Source organism: Chenopodium album, chromosome 13 (assembly GCF_948465745.1).
Source record: "Chenopodium album chromosome 13, dcCheAlbu1.1, whole genome shotgun sequence".
Lineage (NCBI taxonomy): Eukaryota > Viridiplantae > Streptophyta > Magnoliopsida > Caryophyllales > Amaranthaceae > Chenopodium > Chenopodium album.
The window spans coordinates 32,301,297-32,308,697 of record NC_137846.1 but is presented as its reverse complement, the minus strand read 5'-3'; the positions used below and the strand labels follow the sequence as shown (position 1 = coordinate 32,308,697).

At 34.6% G+C, this 7,401-nt stretch overlaps 1 non-coding gene across 1 annotated transcript; it reads right to left on the bottom strand.

The window, feature by feature from the left end:
- Positions 1-6,752: 6,752 nt before the first annotated feature.
- Positions 6,753-6,858, bottom strand: LOC145577168 (small nucleolar RNA R71). Its single transcript, XR_014098650.1, has one exon. It is a non-coding gene; the product is annotated as a small nucleolar RNA R71 (small nucleolar RNA).
- Between the last annotated feature and the right edge of the window lie 543 nt (positions 6,859-7,401).

Below are 7,401 nucleotides of genomic sequence, written 5' to 3'. Positions count from 1 at the left end.
AATGCTTGAAATATTCCCTACAGGTGCCAACCTGTTTATGTAAACAGGTCAACCTGAACCCGACCCAACCCAACCCGATTGCCAATCCTAGTCGTAGGTAGCTTAGAGTAAAAAACAAATAATTTGTTGAAATTATGATAAGATGTGGACTCCAAAATTTTCTTACTAGAATATATGGAACTTCTTACTAGAATATATGGAACCCATGGTCTATAAGCAAGCTTTGGTGAGCACCAACTTAGAAAATGGCTTAAGGCCATAAAATCCAGAATGGACTCCATGTCAGAAAAATGATAATTATTTTATTTATTAAAATGACTTATTTCATTTTAAAAAGAAATTATTTATTTAAATTAATTATAAGTGTGTATAAATAAAATAAATCATGAATTGAGGCAACAAAAGTATTTTTAATTGGGTCAATCATATTTAAATGAGTGGACCAACTTATTGGGAATTTACGGGCCCAATAAGTTGGCTTAAAGTGAGAATTTGAAAAGGAGTATGAATTAGTAATGCCAAAGTTGTAAATATGAGTTTCATTTTTAAAAGGGATAGTATAAATACTTTAAAACTTCAAGATTTTTCCACACAAGTTCATAATTGTCAGATTTCATAAAAAAAATTCAAAGGTTTTCTCTTTATTTTCTCTCTCTTCTCTTTCCCTTATTTTTCTTTTCCTTTTCTTCTTTTTTTTCCCCTAAATCCCACGCCACACTCTCTCTCCTTCTCCCTCCTCCTGCGCGGCCAACACACCGGCGCCACCACCACCAGCGGCGGCTCACCAGCGGCAGCAGCAGCGCCGGTAGCCGGCCGGCGCACTCTCTCTCCTATTTTTGGTTTGTGTGTATTAAAAAAACCTTCTTTTAATCCTATAATTAATTCTATTAATTTATTGTTTTAAAAGCATGATTTTTATTATGTTTTGGTATTGATTTTGAGATTTTGATGTTGCTAATTTATTTACATAAATTTTAGACTTTTATTTAATTAAAAACCCCAAATTATAAACCCTAGAAATTGGGGATTTTGTATAATTGATTAGGGATTGAAGCTAGGTTGTTGTTGTTGTTGATTAATTCATGGTCTAATTATATTTTTGAGGAGTTTAAAGCCTTTAATTTAATGCTGGAATTTATTTACACACATTACTTTTTAATTAAGGAGTTACGGTTTGATTACCCATAAAAAGGAAAAAGGTTTTAATGATTTATATATGATTTCCTAGTCTAAAAGTGATGTTTTATACTAAATAAGTATGGTGGAATTTTATTTAAGTCATGAAAATCAAGTCTTTTTGAAAGTATTTAACGTACCCACTTAAAGAAAAATTTTATGGCTTTATTGTCATTAAAAGGTGTTGATTAATTAGTATAATTTAAATAGTATTATAGTTGCTTGAAATTTGTGAGAATAGTGGATTAATTATAGTTATGTACTTTTTAATTGTAGGAAGTTTTGAGCTAGGTGATTTCTAGCGAGTGTGGTCGAGTTAAGGTGTTATTCAAGGTATGTATGTGCACAAGAATATTTTTTTATGCGTAGTATCATGCTAAGATTGTAAATTGTGATTGAATTGATGAATTAGTAGCATGTTTGGTTGATTATATGCTTGGAATTGATGTTGGTTGAACATGAATTATTATGCAAGCACGTGAATATGATATTTGAAATATGATACAAGTTTTTTTTTTTTTTTTTTTTTTTTTTTTTTTTTTTTTAGGGAAAAGTATGATACAAGTTGAATATATGTGAATCATGGAAGTATGTTTTATTTTTGAGTATCAATGAATCATGAAATTAATAAGCAAGGCTTATATTAAAGAGCTATAATTAGAATTATTGAACATGATTAATGAATTTTATTCTCACCCATTTATTATTGGTGTTGGGTCAAGGAAATTAGTTTATTTAATTGCTCATATAAGTAATTTGAGATTGAGTAAAGGAAGTTTAGTAGTGCATTCTACGCACAAAGGTAGTAATCGTGCAATTTTGTGCACAAAACTAGGCAAGAAACCTTAATTAAAATAAATAGTATGAGCTCATTAATTAATTTAAGAATTAATTGGAAGAATGTGTTGATTATTGTTATGATTATTCTTTATTGATTGGTTGGAGTCTTCACATGTTAAATTGATAAATCCCTTAAAGTGTAAGAGGATACGCACCAAAACTCTTGGAATGTATATACCTTGAGTATGAACATATGGGGGAAGTTATGGGGTTTCATATTTAACCATAGCTTCTACAGGGATACAGGACGATGTACTTTCTTTTATTATTATTTATGCACTGAAATTCCGTCAGCAAGGTGTGACATAGTAGGTGCCAAATTGGAATAGCTATCTAATTGGAAGCTCCATTTTAATGGGCTATATTTAATTTTAAGGAAGGAAACCCGTTCGATGCGTAATTCAAAACTATTATTTAATAACTAATATTGCTAGTTATGAGTCAAAGGTAAGTTGACTGTGATTGTATGGCAAGCATGTTTTATTAATATTCTTATTGATAAGATATTCATGTTAGTGTGGTGCATATGTACTACTCTTTTGCTGATTCGTACTTTTGTGTTTGTGTTTGTGTTTGGCTTTCCTTTGGTTGGCCCTACTATGACCCATTTATATGGTGAGTAGAGGGCTGAAATAAAGGGGAAGTGACAGGTACTTGAAGCATGAAGATCATGATGGGAATGAGTGCCGAGAGTTACTTGTTATGCTTTCCTAGTTGTATGTTTTAGTTGTTTATTATGGACTAGCCTTGATGTGTTTATTTAATGTTGGATTTTACAAAGGGCCATGTTTGAATTGGTTCCAACTTGTGATTTAATTATTTCTATTTTCTTTTGAGGTTGTGAATTCAAGTTTTATTTTGAAAGTTGGTTTTTATTTTAGACTTCCGCTATGTGACTTTGAAAAATAGCCTTAGCCGTTATCACGGTGGCGGTAATATTATGGATATTTCCTTAAAATAGTTTTAGTTAGAGTAAAAAGAGTATTTTAAAATAAGGGAATTTCTGGGGTATTACAGTTTAAGTCTATTTGGATTCTTCTAGCGATTGCTGAAAATTTTCGATTACGAAATATGGCAATTGGATGTCAAAATCGCCTTCTTGAAATGTTCTTGATGGAGGATCTGTATATTACACAACCTGATAGTTTTAAAGATCTACAAAATCCTTGAAAGGTTTTGCAAACTTCAGAAATCCATTTATGAATTGGAGCAAACATCATGGAGTTGGAACATTCGTTTTGATGAGGCAATCAGAAAGTAAAACGAATGTTTGATTCCCTTAAAGAACGAAAAGAATCTTGTGTATACAAGAAGTTTAGTCGGAGCAATATGATTTTCTTAGTCTTGTATATAGATGACATACAACTCATTAGGAACGACATATCAATGCTTGAGTCAGTCAAGTAATGGTTGAAGAGTTGTTTCTATATGAAATACTTGGGAGATGCCGAGTACATATTGGGAATTAAGATTGATCGAGAAAGGTCTCGAAGGATGATTGAACTAAATCAAGAGACTTATGTTGATAAGTTCTTGAAGGTTCGAGATACAAGACTCTAAGAGTGGATTTCTTCCCATGTTTCATGGTATTACGCTCAGTAAAACTCAGCGCCCTCAAAATCCAAAAGAGTTAAGTCGTATGGCTATTGTACCTTATGCTTTTTCAAAAGGGTCCATTAGGTATACCATGATATGTACAAAGCTTGATGTTACAAATGTCTGGAGCATATGTAGCAAGTTTCAAGCAAAATTTTGAAGAAGTGCATCTAAGCTGCTAAGAACAAATCCTTGAGTACTTGAGAAGGACTAAATGAATGTTTCTAGTTTATAATGGAAAAAGTGAATTGATTGTTGAAAGGGTTATACGGATACAAGTTTCCAAATAGACAAAGATAACTTTAGATTTTGATATGGATACGTTTTCTGTCTGAATGGAGGAACATTGAGCTTGAAGAGTTCAAAGCAGAGCACTGCTGCAGACTCAATGGTAGAATATGAGTATTTAGCTACAGTAGAAACAGATAAAGAGGAAGTTTGAATCAAGTGGTTTTGTGAAAAAATAGCGCCATTGCCAAATCAAAGGAGTCGGGGTCACATTAAAAATCCAAACATGTTGAGATGAAGAGTCACCTCATTGAAGAGATCATTGGCTAGCGGGATGTCAAGATCTGCAAAGTTTCATATGAGTGAGAATATCACTTATATTTACTTACTAAACCCCTTCCAGAGATCAAGTATGAGAGTCATACTAAAGCTCTTGGATTGAAGCAAGTTGTGTAATATAATTTGTATATGTTTTGAGAAAATGTATTACATATATAATTCATTAACTTGCAGCATTATGTTTAAACAGAAATTTCAATTATGTTATTTAATTATTTAAATTAGTAAAATATCCAAAATAATTATGAATTGATGGGTTCATCAAGTTGATGACTTGATGAATGAAACCTGATATGTCACTCATAGGGTAGTCTTTTAGGGGATTTTTACCCTATTTTCATAGCTTTCCTTGCTTGGTTTGGTCTTTTCTCCTTTATTTTCTTTTATCCTCTCTTACTTTGTGTTTTGCTTTTCTTTATGTGGATTTTCTTTTGTTTATCTTTTACTTGGCTCTTTTTCTATCCTATTTCCTTTCTTTGATGACTTTGTAGGTGTTTAAAGGGGTTGGATTTGGATTGGGATAAAAAAGATCTATGAGGACAAAGCAAAGAAAGAAGCAAGGCACTTGGAGAGGGCGCGCTGCATTTCCAGAAGCCGCGGGTGCGAAAAATGTGCACTTTATGGAGATTTGAGGCAGGAATAACCCGCGGTCTTGTCGCGAGCTGGCCGCAGGCGCGACCAAAATGGAGAAAGCGTAGCAAAATGGAGAGACCACGAACCCTTGAAGCAGCTTGGGAGTAGGGGATTTGCCGCGCCATTGCTGCGGGAGCGGGTGATACCGCCGCGGGCGCGGGCTAAATTCGCCGCGGGTGCGGCACTTTCCCAGACAGCCCGCGGAGTTTGTTACATCCTCCGTACCCATTTTTCCGCGACCGCGGGAATTATAGGAGAGGGCGCGGATGACTTGTTTTTCTCCTTTGTATATATATACTCTTGTATTTACTTTTGAACACAATTTTTAGTTAATTTCATTTGCTTAGTTTTTAGAGAGAGAAACTAGAGAGAAGTTAGAGAGAAAGTAGAGTTAGTAGTTCTTGGATTGGATTTTTATTACAACATTGCTTCATATAAGCTTGGATTTCATCTTCATTCAATGATAATTAGTGAGGTTTCCTTCCTTTAATTCCCCTTTTCTACTTGATTTTACTTTTGATTCATGTATGATTGTTTAATTGTTGATCTTTTGTTTAAAAGTTTGATTGATTGAATTTCTACTTGTTTAAACTTGAGATGATGATGTTTGTGATTCAATTTGCTGTGTTTTTCAATCTTATTATGTCTAGTGAGTAGATTGGTTGTTGGGGAGAAGGGGAAGCATGCTTGATTGATAGTCATTGCTAGTTGATGATTCTTAATTGATTGAAATTTTGCAATTAAATTGGTTAATATAGTTGTGCATGTGATTGATTTGAATAGGAGTGATCAACCTTGATGATTAATCTAGATTGCATTATAATTTCCAATGACATGAACTCTTGATTTGGTAATTGCTTTAATTGACTGAATTTGATTGTGATTTTCCTTGTTAGTCATTCATAGTGAACCCTAGCTTGACTTATAGGAGATAGCTCTTGAATCCTGTTTATTGCAACTATTGTTTTCCTTTGCCACGTTTGAATCGATTGAGTCTTTTTCATTTGGCATGATCATTGAGCTTGCATGTGGAACCTTAATCCCTAGTGTTTATCATATTGATTTTCTTCATTGCTTAGTTGATTGAAACTTTAGTTACACCTCGAATTACCTCTCATTCTTCGAAGTAGCTTAACTATAGGCTATAGCAATCTTCCCCTCATTCCTCGTGGTTCGAATCGGACTTGCCCTATATTAGGAGTAAGTTTGATTTTATTTATTGTTTGATTGGAGGTGCTTTATATTTCAATGGCCTAAAATACCCCACGTCAAAATGGCGCTGTTTCCGGGGAATGGCGTTGGTGCTTTGCTATAGTTACTGAGTCTACTTCATTTTATTTGAAAAACACAAAAAGATTTTTCTCTTTTTGTTTACATTTGTAGCCGTGCTACTAATTGTTTCTTTTGAGATTATATGCATAGAGCACATGGTCATTCTTTAATGCCATTTGATCCGGAAATTGAGAGGATAATTACAAGGATAAGAGTTGCTAGACGTTCTTTGAGGTCTAGCCCTCCAAGTGAAGAAGAACAACAAGAAGAAGAACAAGCAAGTATGGGAGAAAATCCAAGAGTGACATTGAAGGAATTGGGGATTCTGGGTGCATAAAGGTTTGAGAGTGGGATTGCTCCACCTACAACACTGGCGAATGACTTTGAAATAAGACCGACGATGATCACTTTGATAGAGAGGCGACAATTTAGTGGGGCCAAGCATGAGAGTCCGCTAAACCATCTCAAGGAGTTCGAAAAATATTGCAACACTATTAAAGTGAATGGAGTTTCCCAAGAATTCATTCGCCTCAAGCTTTTCCCCTTTTTTCTCATAGGGCGTACCTTGGAAGGGTTGGACAAGGAAGTCAAACCGAATTCTCTAAGGACATGGGATGAAGTGACTAAGGAATTTCTATCCCGTTTCTATTCACAAAGGAAAATGGCAGAGGCTAGAGCTTTGATTCATGGTTTCAAGCAAAAGCCTAATGAAAGCCTCTATGAAGTATGGGAGAGGTACAAAGAGTATCAAAGAGAGTGTCCTCTCCACGAAATTCCTACCTACCAAGTCATTCAAATCTTTTATGGTGGCCTAAGTCCTCAAGGGAAATCTTGTCTTGATGGGGGAGTCGGAGGTCCCATTATGAATAGAATGGAGGAGGAAGTGGTAGACATTATTGAAGACGTAGTGAGGTATTATAGAGATTGGCAAGATGGTGAAAAGGAAATAACTAGCAAGAGTAGCTCTTTGATGTCCTCGGTTGATCATCTTAATGCCATCAACAACTTGTCATTACAAATGAAAAACTTAGGGAAGGAAATGACCGCAATCAAGGAGAAGTTGGAAAGTTCTTCCTCCTAAGTTTCAAATCTTCCCTCCAAACTTAAGGGGAGAGGTATGTCTTCTAACTCTCAAGCCCCTTCCTCTTCTAGTAACATGCCTAATGGTTACTTGTTTTGTGATGTATGTGGTTCACATGATCATGATGCTTCTAATTTCCCTCATGCATTTATGGATGGATGTGATGATCAAGATGGTAATGTGAATGAACATGTGAACTATATGTCAAATAATAATGAGTCAAGGTTTGATAATCA